The sequence below is a fragment of the Volvox carteri genome (genome assembly GCF_000143455.1).
Source record: "Volvox carteri f. nagariensis unplaced genomic scaffold VOLCAscaffold_59, whole genome shotgun sequence".
Lineage (NCBI taxonomy): Eukaryota > Viridiplantae > Chlorophyta > Chlorophyceae > Chlamydomonadales > Volvocaceae > Volvox > Volvox carteri.
The window spans coordinates 452,922-466,113 of record NW_003307602.1 but is presented as its reverse complement, the minus strand read 5'-3'; positions in this window follow the sequence as shown (position 1 = coordinate 466,113).

Here is a 13,192-nt window from a genome sequence, read left to right as displayed (position 1 = left end):
CTGCGACCTGAAGCCGGACGTCCGAATGGCGCCAAGAGGGGGAATCATGTGGCGTAGAAAGCAACCAAATCAGCGGAGGGAGAGCCGTGTACAGGTGCAATATGGGAGAACAGGGGCCGCTTGTCTATGTGTGTGTTCGTATCCTTGAGGATATCCGTACAGATAAATGAAAACGCAAAATAAAGGCAAACGAAAGCAAAGGTTGATTTAAAAGAGATATATGTGGATGTATAGGGCCCGCCACGCCCATGATCCGTATTTGCCCGCACAGCACTCATTTGTATCCACCTGGTGGATTCCACCACCCTTGCTCTGAGGATGAGGATGAGGATGAGGAGGACGAGAAAGAGGAGCAGAAGGGATGGGCGGCCGCGGCGGCCAAGGCGCTTGGCTTTCGCTGAGTGTGCCGTGTCCCCGAGTGTAATGGTTCACGAGAAAATAACGAAAATAACGATTTACAGGGCAAAAAAATGCAAAGCGTCACTTTCCACAGCGTTTTATCCAAGGACAGTGCCCCCCTAAAGGTTTTGCGGGGTTACAGGGGCCCCTGTAAGGTTTTCAGCTGGTACAGGAGCCTGGTACGGGGGCCCCTCCGTAAGGAAAATTCGGGAGGTACGGGGGAGCCCGCAAGTTTCAGGAAGGTCAGTGTCGAACCCTGATCCACCACCCTTGACCGCGTTGAGAACACATCGCCCGTCGCTGTTTAGTTTATTGTTCCACTCCGCCGCAGCAACCGCCCCCAAAACCGCCCCCAAAACCGCCGCAGCAACCGCCCCCAAAACCACAACCATCACACCACACCCGTCTGGTCTGGGTTGACACTACTGCAATTAGCGGTTTAAGGTCCTGGGTTCGATTCCTGGGGAGACCCCCGAACTAGTCGGGAGCGCGAGATTATGGCTAGCTGCTGAGATGTGGAGTTGAGGTCACAGTTGATGGACCAGATTCGCACGCTGGATTGGTGGCGATTGCCGAACCCTCCGTCTCTTCGGGTGTTCGGGTGAATGGATGAGGAGGGGTCCCTGAAGGCTGGATCCGCCGCCTTGGACTTACAGTTCGTATGGCGAAGACAGTGTGGTAGTGGTGGATGGTGCTATAAGGTGATAAATGATCGTAGAACTGACAATGTGATAAAGCGGCCCAGAAGCCTCCCACTCTGTAACACATTACATTACATTACATTACATTACATTACATTACAACCATCAGACATCCAGGGCTGACATGCTTCGAAAGGAGCACGTAAGATGCCCTGCCAGAAACGACAGAGGCGCCAGCTGACATCGAGATGGATTCGATGGTGAAGCAGATGAAACCCGATTATCGGTGCGGAGGAGCTTCGGGAACCGGAGGGTGCAATGCATCTCTGGAAGCCACACGAAAGTGCGCGAAGTGAGCTAATGCAGGGCAGGGAAATTGCTAGAAAGAAACTAGGAAAGTGTTTCCTGCGGACCAATTGCAACAAGTACCGGTCCTGGGTAAAACCATCTACGTAAAACTTATCGTGGCTTCTGCTTAGCAGTGAAGCTGTATGTGATGCAATTCGCAAAATCAACCAGGATACCATGCAGCAGCCAGACCACGCCCAAGCATAATATCGTGACACTTCCCTAAACCTTTGTAGCCCCCTCCCACGAATACAAGTTGCAACCCTTGCAAGCAAAAGACATATAGGTCACAAAGGATGCAATTCTCTTCCTGTGTGACCTGAGGCGTTTAAGGTCCATTTATGACATTCGCCATAGACATAACAAATTGCAGCATTTCGAGGTTTTCGAGATTATACCGGGGGCTTCGCGAGATTTCGCAACAAGGCTAAAAATCGGAAACTTTTTCGCAGCCGCAGTACAGGTTCACTGTGAGCACGCTCTGGCGACCTTGTGGCCTCCTACACAATTGAAGCAAATGCCAGCAGCACTCAGGGTCCAGATCTACTTAGACATGGTCTCCATTCGGCAAGCCCCGCTTTCTGTGGGGGGCGAGGACGCCAGTTCCATTTCGCCAATTAGTAGCTCTATACCACAGTTACTGTTAACATCATACGTATGACCCTCCTCCTTCAGACCAGCGACCACATCCAAGCTGCTGCTTGACAAATTGACAGTAGAGATGCACGCTTAGACCAGAGACTCACTTTCCGCTCCGAAACCTCCGAAGTTCCGGCAATCGGTACCCCGCCCGGGGGCTGAATCCATCACCCTGACGGCCGGGCGGGAGTGAGCCCCACCCTGGAGTTAGTTGGCAACTTGCGACTTGCGACTTCAGAAGTACGTAAGAATGCACTTCGCCTCGCATCCCGCAATTTGTTATGCAAGCAGCCATAATACGCATCAAAGGTGTTGAGGTTCAGAAATCCGCAATTTTTTTTGGGACTGACGCCGTCCCCATTGCGGGCGACATTTGCACATTGCTGAACTGAGCCCAAGAACTTGACCTCTCTTAAACTTCGGTCAAACGTAAACCCTGCCTCAGCATACAGCGTGTAGCCGTCCTTCAGACCTTGTTGTGCTTCAGCACTCTCGCATCCAACACCGCAACGCACGAACGAGCGGTCAGCAGAAAGGAGGCTCACAACTATAGATCTTAAACAGTAGTTGGACCTCGGAGCTCAGCAGCCCTTGCATCGGTTGCGAAAGCGCTACTGTTACGTTAAGGCTTATCACAACCAGTCATGGTGGTGTCAAAAGACACCGGATGCGATACACCAGAGAAGATGTAGCCATCCAGTGTACGACCCGCACTAATGTACGACGTCGCAAAAGGAAGGTCTTGAGAATAGCTACGTGAACCCCGTTGAAGAGAAGCATTGAGAGTTATGTAACTGCTCTTGCACGTTACATCATTCCCCCCCTAAATGGCTGGTCGTCCCGACAGCCAGCCAACCTTGGCTTCACCGCCACACGAGAGGAAAAAGCAGGGCTTCCGGAACCCCACTGGTGACAGACAAGTGGTTGAGAAAAGCATTAAAGCGCGAAGGCTTTTTGATCACACGGCCGTGACGAGTAGTCTGAGGAGCTCGATGCGGCTTCGAGCCAGAAGCGTCAGCGTCACCCGAAAGTGTCGCCTGACCTTGGGACTTCGAGGTTGGAACTGAATCAGATTGACGTGCCCAGTAGTCGCGCAACAAATCACCGCAGTTAGTTAGGTTCGTTTCGGGTTCCCACGAATCAAATTCCGGGCCCTGACCTTTCCAACGCATTAGGTAGAAACGCTTTTGTCGACGTCCTTCTTTCACTTCTTTGTGAAGCAAAATGGACTCAACTTCGAACTCCAATTCACCCTCAACAATCTGAGGTGGCGGAGGTAGCTGAACGCGATCACCATCGTGATACGGACGAAGGAGTGACACATGAAATACATCATGTATCCGCACCGCAGGAGGAAGATCCAACCGATACACAACCGCGTTGATCTTTTCCTTAACCACAAAGGGTCCGATAAAGCGAGGCAGCAATTTGCGCACACCTTTAATAGTCATGTGTTTCGTACTCAAGAGTACACGATCACCAACAGAAAGTCCTCGTTCCGAGCGACCTTTGTCAGCCCATTTCTTCATCCGATCTCGAGCAGCAGCCAAGCAAGACTTAGCTCGTTCCAAAGCATTCTGCATATCCGTACTGAATTTAACAGATAACGGATTAGACAGTTTGGCCACGCTTTGCAAGCGCGTCTTGGCCCTCTCCTCCCCCAATTTGCGAACCAGGTGAGAAGCCGGAGTTAGGGGTTCATATCCGTACATCAACCGAAAAGGAGTAGTTCGCGTAGACTCATGCAACGAATTGTTCATGGCGAACTCAGCCATCGGCAGATAACGGGACCATGAGGATTGATCGCCAGAAACGAAATGACGCAACATATCCTCCAGAATACGATTTGCACGTTCTGTTTGGCCATCCGTTTGAGGATGATAACCAGAACTGCGACGCAAGTCGATTTGATATCCATCAAAAAGCGACTCGAAAAATGCAGAGGTAAACTTAGGATCCCTATCGCAAATGACGACAGACGGAACACCGTACGAACACACAATGGTGTTGACGAAAATTTCAGCCGCTTTGACAGAGTCAACAGAGGCTTTACAGGGCACAAACCGAACCATCTTGGTGAGTTTGTCCACAAACACATAGATCGAAGTATTGCCATCAGGATCGGGAGGCAGATCAGTAATAAAATCCATGGTCACGAAAGACCACTTCTGATCAGGAATCGGCAGCGGAAGAAGCAAACCACCAGGGAGACTGGTATCTGCCTTTACCCTCTGACAGCTGTCACACGTACGACAGTACGCTGCGACCGATTGACGCAGCCTAGGCCACCAAAACGAACGACGCACCAAATCAAGAGTTTTGGTCACGCCCGTATGGCCTGCCAACGGATGGTCATGACAAAGACGCAGAACGGTAGTACGCAAATCAGCATGATCTGGCACAACCAAAGCATCTCCTCGATACCAGAATTGACCACGTTGCGATAATGCAACCGTGTTTTCTGATATTTTAAACCAAGGATCGATACCATACCCATCAAGTACCGATGACTCGAACGCAGAAAAAGAGCATTTCAGCTCGCAGGTGGTGTCACGGAAGGCAGAAATTTCTCCCAACCGTTGAGCACTAATCGTCATAACTTTCGTCGTTTCAACGTCGATGTGTCCCGGAAGCCGAGACAACGGATCTGCAGGATTGCAACGACCCGCGCGATACTGCCATTCGATATCGAAAGACTCCAGAAATTCCGACCACCGCGCCACACGTCGAGACAACAGAGACTTACGGCGCATGGCGGTGTTAGTTTCGTGATCTGTGACGACCGTAAACTTCACACCTTCGAGGTAACAACGCCACAATTTGAGCGCATGCACGACGGCCAAGAGCTCTTTTTCAGTGACGATGTAGTTCAACTCAGCAGGAATCAGTTTACGGCTCTCAAAAGCCACTGGCCTTCCATGCTGGAGCAAAATTGCACCCAATGCGAAGTCGCTAGCATCCGCGATCACCTCGAAAGGTTCACGAGGATCCGGCAAAGCAAGCACTGGCGCCTGAGTGAGCGCTTCCTTAACATGAAGGAAAGCCTCGTCGCATTTCTCCGACCAAAACCACTTAGTCTTAGGAGAAAGCAAGTCCGTTAGCGGTTTAACCAAAGCCGCATACGCACGAATAAATTTCCTGAAGTAATTAGCAAGGCCCAGGAAAGATCGAAGCTCCGAAACATTCTTGGGCACAGGCCACTGTTGGACAACAGCAGTCTTCCGAGGATCGGGCCGTACACCGTCGGCCGATACGATATGTCCCAAAAACGAAACGGACGGTTTGAAGAACTCGCACTTGGACAGCTTACAGTAGAACTGACGCTGTTCGAGACGTTCAAGCACTGCACGCAGATGCTCAACATGTTCATCGGCGGTCTTCGAAAAGATCAGAATATCGTCCAGATACACTACCACGAACGGCAAACCCTGCAAGGCTTGATTCATGGCAGACTGGAAGACAGCAGGAGCATTAGTCAGGCCAAAAGGCATAACTTTATACTGATAATGCCCGAAAGGAGTGCGAAACGCGGTACGCTCCACATCGCTAGGATTTAACCGTAACTGGTGATAACCCTGCGTTAAATCAAGTGAGCTGAAAACCGTCGCACCTCGCAAACGATCCAACAAATCATCTATCCGAGGCAACGGAAAACGATTTTTGATCGTGAGGCTGTTGACTGCGCGATAGTCAACACACATACGTAAAGTGCCATCCTTCTTCTTAACGAACAAGACAGGCGCACCAAAGGGCGAACACGAAGGTTCAATAAATCCCTTTTTCAAAAGATCCGAAATTTGCCTTTGCATTTCCTCTTGCTCAGGGAGCGAATAGCGAAACATGCGTTGAGCAGGTGGACGAGCACCAGGCTCCAACGGAACGACAGGCGGCAAATTACGATCAGGAGGTAACGAAGCAGGCAACTGGTCTGGAAATAAATGCGCTTTTTCCAGCAACAAAGCCTTAAGACGCAAATCCGCAGGTGACTCGCCGCGCACGACGTCACTAACCTTCTGCGCATCCGGAACAGGATCCGGAACAGGATCCGCAGCCGAGACGAGACATAAGTAGAACGTGTCACTCTCCTCCATGGCCTGCGCAAGTGAGCAATGCGCAACTGCATCCAGAACTTCAGGAGAAGAACTAGATGGCTTAGGAATCGGTGTAAAGGGACCGTTACGCAAAACAGGACGACCCGAGATACGAGTTAAACAGGCAGCGTTATTGCATAACTCAAGAATAGCCCCAGTAGCCGAAATCCAAGGTTCACCCAAAATAAGGTCGAACACGGGACTAAATTCAACGACAGTGCACTGCAAGCGAGCCTTATAGCCCTGTATACGAACAGGCACTTCAGCAAAGCCTACAAATGGAACTGGCTGTCCGTTACCCACGACGATCTTGGGTGCTGCAGTCGAACCGTCAGGCGGCTTAACCACCAAACCCACGCGCTGTGCAAAACCTGTGCTGAGTAAATGAGCGGCTTGACTGCCCGAATCGAGCAAGATGGTCGCCTCCTGCTGACAAACAGAACCTGCGAACTGCATAGCCAAACTGGGAGACACCGAAAAGGGGACGGTTGTCGCAACACAAACAGCCGACTCGGAAGGAGACTCGACAGGAGCATCATACCAGAACTCCATTGGCGAGAAAGCTGATTGCACGCGAGACATGTTACCCCGACGACACGGAAAACAGGTGATACCCCGCATGGTATTCATGAAGCTTTTTCATGCCTGCAAGCAAAGGACGCCAACGCGCTGTAACCCACTTAGGAAGCAAAAATCCTCCAGACATGGTCGATGGCGCAATCGACTTGCAACGCAGGTAGTGACGCAAGAAATCTTGAATACGAGCCCAAGGCGGATGCATCCAAACGTGATGTCCTGTGCAGCTATCATGCAAAAAGCTGCGAGAAGGCGAACTATACTTCGGACACAAGGCATTAGACCCATCGTTAGATGCGCAAGCATCCCAAGTGAAGTGACGACCGGAAAGCTGCTGCAAGTGCTGAAATTCGTGCTTGCGAATGCAAAGTTCTTGAGGCGGAGGGACATCTGCAACCGGCATTGAACTGTTCGTCTTTGTATACAATAGCGAGAAGGCTCTGTAACCAGACGTACGTTAAAAGCCGTGTTCAGTTCCGACTGAGAACGATTCACAACGTGATCACTTGTGTTTGACAACTTCACAGGCGCACTCGACATAGTCACCAAAGACTTGTGCGCTTGCCGCTGAGGCACGCCTGCGGGCGCCCGCAGGCGTCGGCTCAACCGACACAGCCACAGATGGTCCAGAAACAACAGGTTCTGCGACACACAAATCACGATTATTCTGCACAGCCAAAGAAGCCATCGCAGACAACACCGAAAAATCAACGTCTTGTTCAGTAGGCGCGAGATCAACTCCGCGAACGTCACGGCTTGGACATGGACGGCTTCCGCTCGAAGAAGAAAAAGTCCTTTGGAAACATGGACTGCGCACACTCGCAGTCCTGCGCGAAGTGATTTTCGCCGCGACATAAAAGGCACTGATTCTTATTACGAAGATTTTGCACTTGCTGCATAGTCAAGCCGCGTACCCAGATTGACTTAGCTCGCCCAGTAGGCTGACGGAAACGATCAGCCAAAGGAACGATATCCGGCATCGACACACTCAAACGCGGGCGTTTGGCGTCAGAGTCCGGACGTTGCCGTCCAGCCGAGATTGAACGAGTCGAACAGGGACCAGAGCCAGACGCACCAGCACCAGAGCCAGATGCATCTTGATGCGATGAACCGGGCGAAGGTGAAGCGGAAGACTTGAGTTCCTCCGTGTAGGTCTTCAATACGCGAAGAAAACAGTCCAAGCTGGTCCATGGTCGTCGGATTTCAACAGTGCGATCATACATGAGACGATCGCGTAAACTGTCAGGCAAAAGACGAACCAGATGATAAACGATAAGCTCCTCAGGAGTCGCAGCCGGCAGCTCCCGACGAATATTGTGCAGATGTTGAAGCGCTTGCTCCACAGAACGCACTGGTTTGGTGTTGAACATACGGCAAAGCGCAATGTAAGATGAGGCGCCGGATGACAAGACAACGGCTTCAGTGAACCAGTTCAGAAGCCAAGAAGCGTTGGGAATCACCGGCGGCGTCAACACGGAAAGCGATTTATGAAGATCTGTCACGAGAGACGCCGGACCCACGCTTAAGACGACCCAATTGGTGGCAGCTGAATCAGAAAGAGTGTAGCCTGCCAAGTCGAGGTAGCCAACCAAATCGTCGACCAAGAAAGAAAGGTAGTCGGGCAAACTCAATTGCACTTTAGCCGCAGCGTCCACTGAAACAAGACGACGTCTGTCAGGCTGCGGAGGATCGAGGGGGTGCAGGCGCCGAGTAACAGTGCCCGGCTGTGAATCGGACATTGTAGCATCACCGTTGACCGGCGACGGAAGCGGCGCCGGATCCACGGCAGTAGGAAGAGGAACAGCCCGAGGTTGTGACCCAGAAGGCTGATCAGGCGAAGCGACCGTAGGCGCCGGTGCAAGCGCCAAGGCCGCCAGCGGCGAAGTAACGGCGTTTACCGCCGGATCGGCCGAAGCTCCAGTATTCATTCTTGGAGAAGATAAAGGAGGTGAAGAAGTTTGAAGAACGGTAGATAAAGCCGACCGACGATAAAATGAAAGAAATGGCCGAAAAAGCATAATCCCAGAAAGAAAGATTTCACCGTCTCGATGCCAATGTTACGTTAAGGCTTCTCACAACCAGTCATGGTGGTGTCAAAAGACACCGGATGCGATACACCAGAGAAGATGTAGCCATCCAGTGTACGACCCGCACTAATGTACGACGTCGCAAAAGGAAGGTCTTGTTAGTTGTTGCTCCATAGGTAAATGCCATTTTCTGTTACAAATAATGAAAGAGAGAAAAGGACTGAGAGACCCGAAGAAGACGGGCCTTACGAACGGAGAAGAGACACCGCAACGGAACTAACGCGAGGCTGCGCCAGAAACGGGCGGGCGGGCGGGCGCGCGCTGAAAAACAAAAACAAGATAAGCTAACCAGCTTAATGCGCGCAATAAATGACGGCCCTGAGGACACGGGCCGTTGCGAAACAGTTAGTCTAACAGTTACGCATTGGGCCTTACGCCCAACTAACCCAGCTTACTTACGCAAGCTCGCATTAGTTGTTGCTCCATAGGTAAATGCCAAAGGAGAAGATACCCCCTCTAGCGGAAATAACAAACAAACTGAGCACCAAAACAGCGCAACGCGACGGGCCGCTAGAGGGACAAAGGACGCGAGAGCTGCCAGACAGGCACACACACCGACACGAAATAAAGCTCCCCAAGCAAAACGCCTCAACGACCTCCAAACGATACTCCAGCAGCAAGGACGGCGGACACGCCATCTCTACACAGGCAAAAGAGCGAACAAACAGAACGCCGCCAAAACCACAAGGATGAGGTCAAACCAGCGCTCTCCAACCGTGCACAGACTGACCCACCGGCCACAAACGCGACGGATCCCACAACAAACGCTGACGGACGCCCACTGAAGGAATGGACGAAAGACACGCGAGAATGCCAAACATGTGCCCGCTAAGGGTTGACTAAACGGCCAACTAGGGCTGGCACTGAAAACCGGCTCTGCAATAACGACCGGTCCACGCGCCCAGTGCACTGACAGCAGGGATACGGATGACGAAACCCAGCACAACAAAGCAAGGTCGGGGCCACCTCCGAACCAACAGGTACACCGGCCAACTGCTCAAAGAATCCACACAGCACCTGCAATAAAGGCCAACACAAAGAGAGTCTGACAGAGCCACGGAGTGCCGCAAATGCAACCAACTACTATAAAAACGCCGCCAGCAGGGGCTGTCTCCAGCACAGGGCGCTCTTGGTTAACCGAGCGAGTCATACACGGAGCTCACGGAGTTCACGGCACTGAAAATCAGGCTGAGCAGCACGGGCTTGGATAAAACTCTTGGCAGCTAGGAACTGACCCCACTGGAGCCCGACATAAACGGAGTCATAAAGAGCCCCAGCCTACCGCGACACAGAAAACGCACAAACACAGCGATGCAAAACTGCCAGGTCGTAGCACCAACCCTGGGACAAGGTAACCTGGCAACCGGCAAAGACATGCGGAATGGACCAACCCTAGGCCGGCGAGCGACAGCTGCGATACCAACAGGTTATCAAAGACCGGGGATGTCGCAACGGATTGCAGATCCAGCGAGAAACCGGGACCTATTCCGCGCCAAAGGTACTACTCGAATTTAGTCCCAAAACCAGCGGGGTTGGAACCAGCGGTACCACCGGATACCAAGCAAGTGAAACCGCTCCGAAATCACGAGAAACCAAACGCAGGTTAACACTAAGCGACGAAAAAACCAACTACCTGCGCGGTGCCTAAGGAGCGCACACACGACAAATCCCTACCTATTCGCTCCACATAACTGCATAACCGCTCCCCTGGCGCAAAGCAACTACGGCGTTCCCTCAAAGATGGTCCCACTGCCCCTATAACAAATAACGCGGCCCACGGGGAAGGGGAAATGCTAGGAAAGCGCTCCTAGCGGGGCACACACACGGCCGAACTTGCAGCGCCTCACGGAACGACCGAGTGCTAAGCAAAGCGCCCACTCTACGACTGCACCCGCACTGCCACGACCTGCCAGGAAGGGGGTGGTAGATAGGTGCTCGACCCGCCCTCGCCCGGCGCAAACAGCTCTGTATTGGACGGCAGGAACACAAGGTCAACCGCCAACTCCATCAACTGTTGCCACCAAGGTTGGGCCGTCCAGTACGGCACGACTAGGGTGAGGCACGCTCCCTCCTCGCGCACTTTCTGCACCACAGCGAGCAAGAAGCCGGGGTCCAAGGGTGGGCAGCCATATGCATTAAGCCCTGCCCAAGATTGCAAGAGAGTATTGACCCCCGATGAACCCGGACAATGGTGGCGAGAAAAGAAAACCGGGAGGTGCGTGTTAATATGCGTGGCAAACAAGTCGACATGGTGCGGACTGAAGCGGTGCTCCAAAAGGCGGAAAAACCGGGGATGCAAGCGGTAATCATCACGGTCTACCCAACGCGAGGCTTCATCTGCCTCGTTGTCAGCACTAGCCACACGCTCGACTTGCAGAACAATACTATGTTTCTGCATGAATTCCCATAATAATTTTAGTTCGGCATGCAGAGCTGCCGAGCGCGAGGAAAGACGCCCTAGCACTGCTTGCGTGCACGTGTTGTCCTCCCTAATTAACACAACACGCTGCTGAACGAACGGGAGGAAGGACTCTAAAGCATGACGGACAGCGCGCAACTCCTTCCAATTGATGTGCTCGTAGAGCTCTGGTGCCGACCAATAACCGCGCGCCACACGACCATGCAGGACCGCGCCCCACGAATGGCGCGATGCATCCACTGAAAGCTCAAGGGGCCGCTGCTACTGCCTCGGAGGTCACCGACGAGGTGGCAGCTGACGCAGTTGTAGGGCCCATCAGGACCGACATCAAGATGCAGCATGGGGCGGCGGCAGCGGCGGGAGCAGCTGTAGCAGCAGTAGCGGCGGTGCATTCCGGGGCGGCGGCGGCAGCCGAAGCCAGCTGCGGTTCTGGCAGCGGTGCGATACGGGAGGGTGACGTACATGTCGCCGCTGACGCAGGCGGTCAACTACTGCCGGGTGTAATGTACGACGACCATGTGGCGGATATCCCAACTATGAATGATGATGCTGTACCCGCTGACGCGGCAGCCCTCGACGCCTTTTGAGTGCAGGTTTTGCTCGTCGTGGGTTTGGTACAGCGTTTTTTTTTGCGGAATATATTCCGAATTCGGAATAAAAAATTGTTCGTGGTCCTGAAAGTTAAGAAAAAATAATGTTCCGACCGTACAAGTTCATTCCTCCAGCCAAAAATGGACTGTCCATGCCAAAGCCGCTAGAATCTTGTAGGAGACGTACATGTTAACCATATCATAGTACTTTAGTGCCATGGATACTGTTAGGAAGCTCACGCTAGGGTTTAACAGGGCTACGGCTAACTCAAAGCAGAGGTTTTGGCCGGTGAATAGTACAGCGGCTGGAGGGTGGGGGCCCACTGGGGGGGAGGGGCTTTTCAATCGCTTGCTGCTGCGGCGCTATGTCGTGTCGTTGTCGTTGTCGTCTTAAGAAGTCTATTTATGCACGGGTACTTATATCATAAACGTTTTGGACGCATCATCTCATTATTATTTCGGTTGTCTCATCCAAAATTCAAAAGTACGCTGTACGCCAGGGTTGGACAGGACCTTCCTGAAATGGTCGGGTTGCCGGTTTTCCCCTTCCCATGCCCGTCGGGCCCACCCGATAGCGTTTTTGCATATCTTTCAATTTCTGTCGGGTGCCCCGATAGCCCATCCCAAAACCTGTCGGGTGACGCAAGAACGAAATTTCGTTGTGTGCCGCTTGAAACTACATTTATTCGTATTTTATATGCGCAGTTTCCAGTTCTCAGTTTGCAGTTCACAGTTCTGATATGCAGAACACACACACACACACACACACACACACACACACACACACACACACACACACACACACACACACACACACACACACACACACACACAGCAACACATGCACGCCTGCACGTCTGTCTGTGAGCATCAAGCTGTTTTGGTAAAGCCCACAGACTTACAGGACGAGGCAGCAAACGTTCAAAAGGGTAATGTAAAGCTGCATATGGTCTTTGTATTAATTGTCAATAAGGTCGAGATAAGGTAGTGTGCCCTTCGCTTATGTATCCAAGCATGGATCCCTGTACAGCAGAGTCAAAGGATAAAGAAGAAGAGGCAACGAAGTGAACGAATGCTACCACTACATTACATATTTCCATCCAGTTATATTTGTATGAATGCCATTATGTATCGCTGTTGCTGTCCGTCGCCGAAGGGCCCACCGACGACCCACGGCACCCGATCAGGCGGTCCTAGCGCCCCTAACCCTGTCGGGTCCCCCGACGGGAGCCCTCCGGGCCCCGTCGGGGGCTCCCGATGGCCGTTTGGCATTTTCCCCCTTTTTCGTCGGGTCCGCCCGAAAGCATTTTTCAAAGCCTGTAGGGATTTTCAGCACAAGTGCCATTCCTGTCGGGACCCGATCGGACTGTCGCACCCTGCTGTACGCTGTGCGCGATGGTTC